At 41.6% G+C, this 13,587-nt stretch overlaps 2 protein-coding genes across 2 annotated transcripts in view; one reads left to right on the plus strand and one right to left on the minus strand.

Annotated features, from left to right (window-relative positions):
• The window catches only part of ACOT13 (acyl-CoA thioesterase 13), a 202,374-nt gene that overhangs the window by 50,063 nt on the left and 138,724 nt on the right, over positions 1-13,587 (minus strand). The gene's annotated exons all lie outside the window — the stretch shown is intronic.
• The window catches only part of KIAA0319, a 105,652-nt gene continuing 95,626 nt past the window's right edge, over positions 3,562-13,587 (plus strand). The window contains exon 1 of the mRNA XM_015135678.3: positions 3,562-3,696. The gene's annotated coding sequence lies outside the window, so the exon portion shown is untranslated. The remainder of the gene's footprint in view (positions 3,697-13,587) is intronic.

Consider the following 13,587-nt stretch of genomic DNA (forward strand, 5'->3'; position numbering starts at 1 on the left):
AGCTTGCAGTGAGCCGAGATCACGCCACTGCACTCCAGCCTGGGAGACACAGCGAGAGTCCGTCTCAAAAAAAAAAAAAAAAAAAGAGAATAGATGTTAATAGTTGAGTAGCATACATCATAGAAGTAAGACAATAGTACATTTCTGTGGGAAAAGGGTTATTCTGGCATAAATTGCTTTTATTTAGAAGAGCTAAGTTAGAACTTCAGATCATGTTGCAAAACATAGATGGGTGAAAGTCTACATTCTTAAAACAGATAGTGTAATATATTAGATTAAATAAAGGATTATCGTCTGGGTGCGGTGGCTCATGCCTGGAATCCCAGCACTTTGGGAGGCTGAGGCAGGTGGATCACCTGAGGTCAGGAGTTCAAGACTAGTCTAACCAACATGGTGAAACTACGTCTCTACTAAAAATACAAAAATTAGCCTGGCGTGGTGGCAGGCGCCTATAATCCCAGCTACTCAGGAGGCTGAAGCAGGAGAATCGCTTGAACCTGGGAGGCAGATATTGCAGTGAGCCGTGATTGTGCTATTACACTCCAGCTTGGGCGAGAAGAGTGAAACTCTGTCTCAAAAATAAATAAATAAATAATTGTCAAATTGTTTTAAAACCATGGACGTATCATTTCCTTTATATAACTCACAGCATCTACATGAAATACCTTCTTGTGTACTGCTTATGACAAAATCTAAAAAATTATAAATGAAGTGTATAGAAACAAACCACTTTTAGGCCCGGCGTGGTGGCTCATGCCTGTAATCCCAGCACTTTGGGAGGCTGAGGCAGGCAGATCACGAGGTCAGGAGTTCGAGACCAGCCTGACCAACATGGTGAAACCCTGTCTCTACTAAAAATACAAAAAAATTAGCCGGGCGTGGTGGCACGCGCCTGTAATACAAGCTACTCACGAGGCTGAGGCAGGAGAATTGCTTGACCCCGGGAGGCAGAGGTTGCAGTGAGCCGAGATCATGCCACTGCACTCCAGCCTGGGCAACAGAGCAAGACTCTGTCTCAAAAAAAAAAAAACAAAAACCACTTTTAGTCTGCTTTCATGAGCAATAGTTTTCATAGTTTTTCCAGTGTAGTAGCTTTGCTTACCTTACCTTCCTGCTTAGTGAAATTCCAACGTAGAATCTTCCGGGTGGTGGTGGTTTTTTTGTTTTTCAGTCTCAACCTCCTGGGCACAAGTGATGCTCTTGCTTCAGACTCTTGGGTAGCTGGGATTACAGGTGTGCACCCACACCCAGCTACTTTTTATTTATTTTTGTTTTTTGTACAGAGAGGATCTTGCTATGTTGCCCAGGCTGGCCTTGAACTCCTGGGCTCACACAATCCTCCTGTCTTGGCCCACAAAGTGCTGGGATTATAGGCATGAGCCACTGTACCTGGCCTAAAATCTTGTATTTCAATGAGGCAACACTGTCATTACGCTAAGCACCATTTTTACCACTAATGTGGAATGTACTTTAACCTTCCTAAACCTCAGTTTTTCCCACCCTCAAAATAAGTTTCTTATCTTGTACAAATGTCCCAACCAAAAGCATAAGCAAGAGCAGACAAAGTAAATTATACTAAGGATACATCATTTTACCCTTAACTACCTATTGCAGTGTCTGGCTATAGTAGGAGCTCAGTGAATGTCCATTGAATGCTGAAAAGAAGTGAAAGGTGGTGACCTCACATCTGTGTCCTAGAGAAGGAGACTAACACTTTCATACAATAGCAAAATAGATATATTCATTAAAAATGGAAAGAGATATTCATTATAGTGTCTCTGAGTTTAAAAGATGGTATAGTTAACCATTCTGGGCTAAGCCTGTGTGTGTGTGTATGTGCTAAAAATGTTTCTTTAAAGGCTAATCAGCCAAGGATCATTGGGAACAAAATCAAATTCATTGACTTGATGCACTGAAAGAGTACCTGTGGAATGCCATGTGAGCAGAGAAAGGAGTAAGTGTCTTTTTAAAGGTTTGGATTCCTATTAAAGGATTCCAGGGAGAGTCTTGGAATCAGGGCTGGGATCCAGTTGGTTGCTGTTTCCCAGGCAGATTGAGAGAAAGGGGGATTAATGAGGGATTGGGTACTGAGGAGGTGAAGGGAGTTTAGCAATTGGGTATCCCCAGTTATGGATGGGAATAGTAAAGCAAAGACAGAAAGCAGTAGTCATTCATATAGGGAGTTGTGTTGTTTTGTAGCTGCTGTGTGACCAGAAGAAACAATATTGCCTGTTAATTTTGCTTCTGACTTTGTCCTCTCAGCCTGATCATGGATCATTGACAGTACTAACTTTTCCAAATCCAAGCTGATTTTCACTCTTTGAGTCCTGGACAGGTTTTTACTCCTTAGTTTTTATTTATTTATTTAGAGACGGAGTCTTGCTCTGTCACCCAGGCTGGAGCGCAGTGGCACGATCTCGACTCACTGCAACCCCCGCCTCCTGGGTTGAAGCGATTCTCCTGCTCAGCCTCCCAAGTAGCTGGAACTACAGGCGCGGGTCACCACACCCCGCTAATTTTTTGTATTTTTAGTAGAGACGGGGTTTCACCGTGTTAGCCAGGATGGTCTCCATCTCCTGACCTCGTGATCTGCCTGCCTTGGCCTGCCAAAGTGCTAGGATTACAGGCGTGAGCCACCGCACCCAGCTGGTTTTTACTCTTTAAATGTGCATTATCTTATTTGATTCCCAGAATCATCCTATATGAATGCTATTATCTTCATTTTATAATTGAGGAAACAGGTTTATCAAGATTATGTAACTTAAGGCTCTTCGGTAAATACCGAGTAACCAAGAAGCTTATTCATCAAGTGTGTGTGACTCAGCTCTAAGCACTGCACTATACTTCCTAGTAATGAGATGTGCAAGGAATGCCCTGCCTTTTCTGCTCCTGTCATTATCCCTAGATGCTTTTGCATCTTTATTAGAACAGTAAAAATGCAAGAATCTTCCACACAAGTTTTCTGTGGTTTAGATTATCACGTTCCTCAATATGTAAATGTCAAACTATACTGGGCACCCAGTTAACCTGCAAGGCCTGGAGGTGATGTCAGCCCCTCCCAGCACAGGTTTCCAGTCTCAATCAGAAAGCACCTGCTCAAAATAGAAAGATAATTACAGAGTAGGGGCCAAAGAGACTCCCACTGGAAGAGTCGACCTTGTGTAGCTGGGGTGACACAAGCTGGGGACAAGCTGGGGGACACATTCGCGAAGGGTCTTTGACGCAGGCAGTGCGCCCACGGTTCCCTTGAGCCACCCTGGCCCGGGTGTTTATTTGGAAGTAGTGTTCATCCCCCAGACTGTTTAGGGCCACAGTGATAGGGAAGGGCTTGGTGACGGAAAGGAGGTAGGGTATGAAGGCCGCTCAGGTTCCCGAAAGCCTTTTGCTTGGTCCCTGCGTGGGAGTGTCTCGCCCCGGTGCTGGTCCTCAGAGCGCAACCGGGGAGCTGGGCAGGGGCGGCTGCCGCGCCCCACATCCCTGAGGGCGTGTGTGCGCGTGCGCGCGCGTCGCCGTGGTAACCGCGGCGGCGGAAAGGCGCTGAATCACTGGCGCGAGCTTTCTCCGAGCCTGCAGAAGCTGCCGCGGGCGGTGGGCGGGGATCCCCCGGGGGTGCAACCTTGCTCCACCTGTGCCGCCCTCGGCAGGCCTGACTGGCCTCGCGCAGAGCCGCGGCCCGGATCGCTGTCACTGCCGGAGGTGAGAGCGCAGCAGTAGCTTCAGCCTGTCTTGGGCTTGGTCCAGATTCACTCCTCTGGGGCTACGTCCCGGGAAAGAGGAAGCGAGGATTTTGCTGGGGTGGGGCTGTACCTCTAACAGCAGATGCGCGCGCGAGGGTGTGAACGTGTGGGTGTGTGTGTACGACCTGTGATGACGACGAGGAGGAACAAGTGGGACGGCGAGTGATGCTCAGGGCCAGCAGCACCGAATGGGGCGAGCCTCAGTGTCGCCAGCAGTGACCCCAGGTACAGTATCTACTTCCCAGCCCGCCTGGCCGGGAAATAGGAAAGAGGGCAGCCAGTAGGCAGGCCAATACCCAATAAAAGTAGAATCGAGACGCCCTGAGTTCAGAAGGTGAGTTTCTTAAGATTCTTCTGGGCATTCAGGAAAGAGCATTTTTTGATTGCTGCGCTGATTGTTTACTAGTAGGGTGGAGTCGGGGAAATTTGAGCGTCTTTTCCCAACCTCAGGAATTGCATTTTTTTAGAAGTAAGGAATCGTTTTCTTTAAACTTTGTTCAGAACTATTTATGTGATCTTTCCTATTATTTACTAAATGCATTTCGTCTCTGTTCCTAACCATAACCTGAAGCTTAAAACCTTTCTCTTCTTCCCTTTGATTTTCCTCCAAGGAATGTCACAAATTAATGAGGAGGATAAACCTGAAATTTTGAGAGTTATCATCTTAAGGTCATTTGTTAATTAAATACAAGGAGGAAAAATATGATATACATACTCATGTACACTTTTATGGCTGGTTTGTTCATCAGAACATTTTTGTTTGTCGGTTAAATGTTAGTATTTTTTCCAGTGCTTGAATTGAAAAGTTGAATGATGTTTTTGATAGTAACAGAAAAAATAAATTGTAGATAATGTCCCCCCCCCCCCACACACACAGTAATTTTGGAAGTAAATGTTGGTATTTATTTCTTTATTCCTGAAATACATGCTCACTTTCCATATGCTTCAATTTGTTTATGTTATTCAATTTGTTTATTATTCAATTTGTTTATTATAATCGTGGAGACTACTAAAGTTATGCCAAATGTAAACTTTTATTTTGTGCTTTTTTTTTTAGTATTATTTTTAATTCAGATGAGGAAAACTGGAGATATCAGTTCAGATATAGACGTAGGAGTCACAGAGAAAGGTGAATTCCTCTGTAATTTGAAAAAGGGAAATGAAAACATATTACCTAAGGACTCTCATTTATTTGTATTAACCATTTGTAATGCATTTGCATTTGCATCTGTAATACAAAATGCCGAGGCAAGAACTTAGTTTCAAAATAATGAAAATAATTCAGCCAAAATCTTTATGAATTAAAAATAGCCAAAAGAGAGCTTTGGTAATGTATTAATATAAAAGAATAGATTTGCTGTTAAATTTTCTTGACTTTTTTTCCCCCCTAGCCAACAGATAGGGAGCATTCTCTTTAAATAAATACAGTAAGTCCTCACTTAACATTCTTGATAAGTTCTTGGAAACTGAACCTTTAAACACAAAGAGGTGTAAGGAAACCAGTTTTACCATGGGCTAATTGATACAAACAAGAGTTAAGTTCCTACAGCATATTTCTGGTCATAAAAAAATCACCAAACTTCTAAATAAGGACCACAGCACTTCTAATATTAAACATAGAAATTAACGGAAGCTATACATACAGTTAAGAAGGGTTAGTAAAAACAAGATAATTATTTACCCAATTATTACAGTTCAAGGTCACAGGTAGCTGGAGTCTCTCTGGGCAGTTGAGAGTGGGAACCCCCCTCCCCTGTCCAGGAAGCTATCCCACCACAGGGTGCACTTTCACAGACACACCCACTCAGTCAGACGGGGACCCTGTAGACATGTGCACAGCTTTGGGATGTGGAGGAAAGTGAAGCCCAGAGAAAACCCACACAGACGTGGGGAGAATGAGCAGACTCCACATAGACAGTGGCCCTGGCCAGGAATTTTTTTTGTCACCAACGTTGAATGAAACTATGTTATTGAGGCACTGCTATGTGTAGAGGCAGGTATGCCTGTTTCTGGAGCAGAGTGCTGCAGATTGCCAGGTCAGAGAGTGTGGGTTTGGGTGTGGCTCTGCCACTTAGTGTCTGTGTCACATTTGGCAAATTCTCTAAACCCTCTAAACCTCAGTTTCCTCACCTGTAAAACAGAGATAATAATGGGACCTATTTAATGAAATTCCTGTAAGAATTAAATACAATAATATATTTGAGAGATCTTTGCTCATTGCCTGGCATGTTTTAATAGTAACGCTTCAATAAAAGTTGTTATTTTTGCGATGTGTTCTTTTTCAGGAAATATTTTTCATACCTTCAGAATAATTTGGTACTAAAAATAGATTTATTTTAACATGTCCAAAGCTTGTTCTGATTGATGATATCAAATCATTATAAAATGCATAAATTTTTCCTTGCAGCACCTTTATAACAGCAACAATAATACATATTTAATGACAATCATAAAATCATGTCAATTTAATATTCTGGTAATTTAATACCCACAAGGAAGGCTCTTTGCTTTAGTAGGCCTAGAATAATTGGTAGGTTATTTTTCTATTGTTTTTTAAATTGTTTATATATTTAGAGGGTACAAGTGCAGTTTTGTTATGTGGATATATTGTGTAATGTCAAAGGCTGGGCTTTTAGTTACCATTACCCGAATAGTATAGGTTATTTTTCTATTTGTCTTTAAAAATCTGTACCTTTAGACACTATTCATGTGAATTTCAATAATGAGAAAATATTTTCTCATTTGTTTGTATTAACCAGTAAAAATGATTGAGCCAGAATAACATCTGGCATCATCATTTTGCAGAGTCTTTTAACAGTAGGTGTTTAAGTTTTAAAGTAGAGCTTCTTAAATGACACAGGTAGGTAAAGACAATGGTATTCAAGTTTTAGTTATTTTTCCTTCTAAATAATAGTGTAGAATTACACTGCCTGTCAACTTGCTGGTCATTCTTTTCCTTAAGTTCAAAAAAGCGAAGGAAGATGGGCGCACGGTGACTCACGCCTATAATCCCAACACTCTGGGAGGCCGAGATGGGTGGATCACCTGAGGTCAGGAGTTCGAGACCAGCCTGGCCAACATGGTGAAACCCCATCTCTACTAAAAATACAAAAATTAGCCAGGCATGGTGGCGGGTGCCTGTAATCCCAGCTGAGGCAGGAGAATTGCTTGAACTCCGGGAGACGGAGGTTGTAGTGAGCCCAGATTGCCCCACTGCACTCCAGCCTGGGCCACAGAGCAGACTCTGTTTCAAAAAAAAAAAAAAAAAAAAAGCAAAGGATTATAGTAACATCTTTTTATTTTAAGCAATGTAGCTTGAATAAGAGGATAATTCAGGCCTAAAAATGAATTTTCAAAGTTGAAGTCATTCCATGCTATTAAGCATCAGAATATAAGCATGGAGGGTAAATTAACTCCAGCGTTGCCACCCATAACACCCATACATTTAAGCTTTACAGTTGATAGGATGTTTATTCATATGATGGTGGGGAAGTATGGGCTGTCCCTTCCCAGGATCACAGTCTTGTTATTCTAGGGTTGTGATTATATCAGCATACCTTACCATCTTTTGTTTTCATCATTAAAGTGAAGTACATGATGTGTAGCTGCACTGTCTGGTAATCAATGTAACAGAGTTACCGTCAAAATTTTTTCTTTTTTTTTTTTTTTTTTTTTTTTTTGAGACGGAGACTCGCTCTGTGGCCTGGGCTGGAGTGCAGTGGTCGGATCTTAGCTCACTGCAAGCTCCGCCTCCCGGGTTTACGCTGCCTCAGCCTCCCGAGTAGCTGAGACTACAGACGCCCACCTAGTTTTTTGTATTTTTTTAGTAGAGACGGGGTTTCACCGTGTTAGCCAGGATGGTCTCGATCGCCTGACCTCGTGATCCGCCCATCTCGGCCTCCCGAAGTGCTGGGATTACAGGCTTGAGCCACCGCGCCCGGCCAAAATTTTTTCAAAATAACCCTTTAAAATGTCTTTTTCTTTTCTTTTCTCTCTCTCTCTCTCCTTTCTTCTTCCCTTTGTCTTTTTTCCTTTCCTTTTCCTTCCTTTCTTTTTCTTTTCTTCTCTTTCTTTCTTTCTCTTTCTTTCTTTCTTTCTTTCTTTCTTTCTTTCTTTCTTTCTTTCTTTCTTTCTTTCTTTCTTTCTTTCTCTTTCTCTCTCTCTCTTTCTGCCTCTTTCTCCTTCCTCCCCTCCCCTCCCCTTCCGTTGCCTCCCCTCCCCTCCCCTGCCCTTCCCTCCACTTTCCTCTGCTCCCCTTCCCTTCTCTTTCTCACACAGTCTTGCTCCGTTGCCCAGGCTGAAGTACGGTGCCACGATCTTAGCTCACTGCAGCCTCTGCTTACTCCCACCTCAGCCTCCTGAGTAACTGAGACTACAGGCACATACCACCAAGCCCAACTAATTTTTATATTTTTTGTAGAGACAAGATCTTGTCATGTTGCCCCGACTGGTTTTGAACTCCTGGGCACAAGTGATCTGCTCACCTCCACCTCCCAAAGTGCTGGGATTACAGTCATGAGCCACCATACAAATCCTAAGATGTCTCATTTTCAAGAAAACTGTTTTTACCATCTCTCTCAGTGTATTTGTATTTCTTTTGTTTTTGTTTTTTTTTTTTTTTGAGACAGAGTCTCGCTCTGTCGCCCGGGCTGGAGTGCAGTGGCCGGATCTCAGCTCACTGCAAGCTCCGCCTCCCGGGTTCACGCCATTCTCCGGCCTCAGCCTCCCGAGTAGCTGGGACTACAGGCGCCCGCCACCGCGCCCGGCTAATTTTTTGTATTTTTTAGTAGAGACGGGGTTTCACCGTGTTAACCAGGATGGTCTCGATCTCCTGACCTCGTGATCCGCCCATCTCGGCCTCCCAAAGTGCTGGGATTACAGGCTTGAGCCACCGCGCCTGGCCGTGTATTTGTATTTCTTAAGAGGCTAAAATATTTTGTTAATTTGGTGTCTTCAACCTCTTTGTCTTAAACATAGGTGCCAAATGTTCAAAATTTATTGTAGTATGGGAAAGGTCTTCCCATGCAGGTACGTGTTTCTGAGCATGCCAACTAGGTTAACTAGTCTTCAATGTTTCCTATCCCCTGCTATACTACAACTGCTTTTCCCAAACCTAGAGACATTTCTGACTTCATTTTACTAGACTTCTTCCACCTGTCTGACCATTTTCACTTTCTGGAAACAGGTTCATCTTTTGGTTCGCAAGTGGTATCCTTTAATCTCCTTCTAGGGTTACCTTTCTAAAGCAGTTACATGAGCACATTACTCCCCTGGTTATAAATTTTAATTGTTATATCCATTGATGGATATGTGAATAAACAAAATATGTTAAATACACACAATAGAATGTCACTCAGCCTTCAAAAGGAAGGAAATTTTGATACATGCTGCAACATGGATGAACCTTGAAGGCATTATGCTAAGTGAAATGAGCTGGACACAAACAACATTGTGCGATCCTACTTACATGAAATATTTAGTATAGTCAAATTCGTAGAAACAAGAAGGAGAATAGGGGTTACCAGGAACTAGAAGTAGGTGGGAATGGGATGTTATTGTTTAATGGATACAGAGTTTCAGTTTGAGATGATGAAAAAGTTGTGGAGATAGATATTGATGATGGTTGCTGCTGAATTGTATATTTAAAAATGGTTAAAATGGGCCGGGCGCAGTGGCTCATGCCTGTAATTCCAGCAGTTTGGGAGGCTGAGGCGGGCAGATGACTTGAGCCCAGGAGGTTGAGACCAGCCTGGGCAACATGGTGAAACCTCATCTCTACAAAAAATACAAAAATTAGCTGGGCTTGGTGGTATATGCCTGTCATCCCAGCTATTCGGGAGGCTGAGGTGGGAGGATCATTTGAGCCCAGGAGGTTGAGGCTGCAGTGAACCATGATTGCGCCACTGCATGCCAGCCTGGGCAACAGAACAAGACCCTATTTCAAAAAAGAAAAAAAAAAAATGGTTAAAATGGTAAATTTTGTGTAATATGTATTTTACCACAATGAAAAAATTTAAAAAATATATCTTCAATATGCCCCCACCATCTACTAAATAATGTGCAGATCTCTTAATGTCACCTATATAGTTCTTTAACATTTCTTCTTGGTCTGCCTTTTCATCTTCTTATCATAACCCAAACCTATTCTACCTTACATCCATATGGAACCACTCAAAATATGCCAACTCTTCCAAGAGTCCATGTGTTTTATGTGCAGTCAGTCCCCACAGACTAGACTGCATTCTTTTTTCAACGAACGGCTGATTTCTCAGGATAGAACTTAAACATCATGTTTTTGAAGGCTTCCCTAATGCCCTCATCTCATCCCTCTTTCCCTGATGGCATTCTTGCTCACTGGGCATGCCTTATAACATCACTTATCCTGTTCCTGGATAGTAGAAGCTTCTATAGAGAAGGGACTATGTTTTATTTGTAACATACACGTTTACTTTTAAAAATCGAAAGTTAGTAATATTACACATTGTTTGCATACACCAAAATATCCTCAAAATATATACAACTATTATATATCAATAAAAAAATTGCAGTCTTTCTCCCCACCAAAATCTAAAGTTAATAAATGTTTCTGTTCTCTAAAAGTATATAAGACCTTACTATACTTTAACTTCAGTTTCTCTCTGTGTCATCTATCCCTTTATTATTATTTGACATTTTAGTTTGAATAATATTTTATTATTATTTACCAACATGCTAGCCAGTTTCTTGTTTACCAATGCTTCTTTCACGCTCGATGTTCAGCTTTTTTTTTTTCCTTTTTTTTTTTTTAAGATAGAGTCTCACTCTGTCACCCAGTCTGGAGTGCAATGGCGTGGTCTCGGCTCACTGCAACTCCACCTCCTGTGTTCAAGCGATTCTCCTGTTTCAGCCTCCCGAGTAGCTGGGACTACAGGCACGTGCCACTACACCTGGCTAATTTTTGTATTTTTAGTAGAAACGGGGTTTCACTATGTTGGCCAGGCTGGTTTCAAGCTCCTGACTTCATGATCTGCCTGGCTTGGCCTCCAAAGTGTTAGGATTACAGGCATGAGCCACCATGTCCAGTCAGCTTTTCTTATAATAACTCTTTTTTAAAAAGTTTCATCCAGCCCCAAATGTCATATAGTAACCCTTTTAGTGAGAATATGTGGATAGTAGACTCAGTCTTTATCTTAAAAGAGCCTTTATTTTATTATTACTTTTGAGTGTTAACAGTGAGTGTAAAGTTCTAGGTTGGCAGTTTTTGTTCCTCTATACTTTCTAGATTTTGTTTCCATTATTTCTGAGCATCTATTCCTACCAATGAAAATATTGCTGTCAGTCTGATTATTGTTCCTTTTAAGATCATCTGTCTTTTGTCTCTGGCTCCTTATAGGATCTACTCTTTGTCTTTGGTGTTCTACAGTTTGATTCCAGTGAATATAATCTGACTCAGAACTTCTTGTACTCTCTGGATATAAGGATTTTTTTTTTCTTTCATCAATTCTAGAAAATTGTTTGCTATTATCTCTTTACATCTTTTTTTCCCTCTAGCTTTATGGAGGTATAATTGATAAATAAAAATTGACTGTATTTACCAGGAAGAATGTGATGTTTTGATATTTGTGTACATTGTGAAATGACTACCACAAGCCAGGTAATGAACCTATCCATCACCTCACTTATTTATTTTTTATTTATTGTCTGTTTCTTTGTTTGTGTTTGATAAGAATATTTAAGATCTACTCTCTTAACAAATTTCGGGTATACAATACAGGATTGTTAACTATAATTACCATGCTGTACGTTAGATCCCTGGTATGTATTCATCTTACAACCGATCCCTTCACGTCTTGCCTCTTTCTAATTCTTTGGGTTTTTTTTTTGAGACGGAGTCTCGCTCTGTCACCCAAGCTGGAGTGCAGTGGCACGATCTTGGCTCACTGCAAGCTCCACCTCCTGGGTTCATGCCATTCTCCTGCCTCAGCCTCCTGAGTAGCTGGGACTATAGGCGTGCGCCACCACGCCCAGCTAATTTTTTGTATTTTTGGTAGAGATGGGTTTTGAACATGTTAGCCGGGATGGTCTTGATCCCCTGACCTTATGTGGGCAGCTTATCTGGACACCCTGGTTTTGGTACTCATGAAGTAGATAGTTTGCTCAACTTTAATTTTTCTGTCAGAATTGTGTAAGCTGAACTGTAGCAGGACAAGCCTCAGACAAAACTCCTCAGACACCGAGTTAAAGAAGGAAAGGGTTTATTCGTCCGGGGGCATTGGCAAGACTTCTGTCTCAAGAGCTGAGCTCCCTGAGTGGGCAATTCCTGTCCCTTTTAAGGGCTCACAACTCTAAGGGGGTGCATGTGAGAGGGTCATGATTGATTGAGCAAGCAGAGGGTACGTGACTGGGGGCTGCATGCACGGGTAATTAGATCGGAACAAAACAAGATAGGGATTTTCACAGTGCATTTCTATACAATGTCTGTAATCTATAGATAACAGAACCAATTAGGTCAGGGGTCGATCTTTAACTGCCAGGCCCAGGGTGCGGTGCTGGGCTGTCTGCCTGTGGATTTCATTTCTGCCTTTTAGTTTTTACTTCTTTCTTTGGAGGCAGAAATTGGGCATAAGATGGTATGAAGGGTGGTCTCCTCCGTTAGAACCAGTCGAAATGTCTATGGTGTCAGCTATTGTTTCTGCTGTTTATTATCTGTTCTCTTCAACTAAGGCATGATCAGAACGATAATCTCTGAGGAAAAAAAAAGGAAAAAAATTTTTTAAAAAGGACAATAAATAGGAGCATAAACAAGATGAACTTTTCCCTTGCAGATTGATGTGGATGATCTGTTGCTGTGGGCTGCTTCTTCAATATCATCTCATCCATTTTTAAAACGACTTATTCATTTGTAAACTGCTGATTTCTTTGGGTCATTGTCCTCATAAAGTTTTTTGTAAAGTATCAGTGATTTTACTATTCTTCTACTCAAGCTTCATCATAAATTTGATGTTTGTTCTTTCTTCAATTTTCACAGAATTCATGTTGCTCTAATAGGGGCTGTTTTAAAACTGATGCCTTATTCTTCTTAGTGCCTCAAACTAGATCCTGTTCAGACAAGTTATAACAAGCTAGTACAAGTTTATTTTGGTGCAAAAAAGTTGAAATCTGTTCATAGTGTTTTCATAATTTGCATTTTCCATGAACTTTTTGAAGACCCCTTGTATATCCTGTTCCAAAATGGCCATTGAAAGCCCAGTGCTTGCTGCTAGGGCCTATGTTCAGATCGTAAAATCCTGTAGGAAACCCACAATGTCATCTTTTGATATCTGTTTTGGCTTTTCTTGGATCTCTGACACCTAGAGATTCCCTTTCTTTGGGGCTTTGGTATGTATTCAAAATGTTTTGTGGTTGCAGGTATATATGTTCCATTTATCCTGGAAATGGAAGCTGTAAATTAATACTCTACAGGTTGTTAAAGCAAAGTCCCCATAAAGAGGCATAGCTTGGCAATCTTTCTTCCGTTTGTTTTCAGTCTCTCATTAACATGCCTCTGGTTTCTTTTTTTTTTTTTTATTATTATACTTTAAGTTCTAGGGTACATGTGCATAACGTGCAGGTTTGTTACATATGTATACTTGTGCCATGTTGGTGTGCTGCACCCATCAACTCGTCAGCACCCATCAACTCGTCATTTACATCAGGTATAACTCCCAGTGCAATCCCTCCCCCCTCCCCCCTCCCCATAATAGGCCCCGGTGTGTGATGATCCCCTTCCCGAGTCCAGGTGATCTCATTGTTCTGTTCCCACCTGTGAGTGAGAACATGCGGTGTTTGGTTTTCTGTTCTTGCAATAGTTTGCTGAGAATGATGGTTTCCA

This window comes from Macaca mulatta, chromosome 4 (genome assembly GCF_049350105.2).
Source record: "Macaca mulatta isolate MMU2019108-1 chromosome 4, T2T-MMU8v2.0, whole genome shotgun sequence".
NCBI lineage: Eukaryota > Metazoa > Chordata > Mammalia > Primates > Cercopithecidae > Macaca > Macaca mulatta.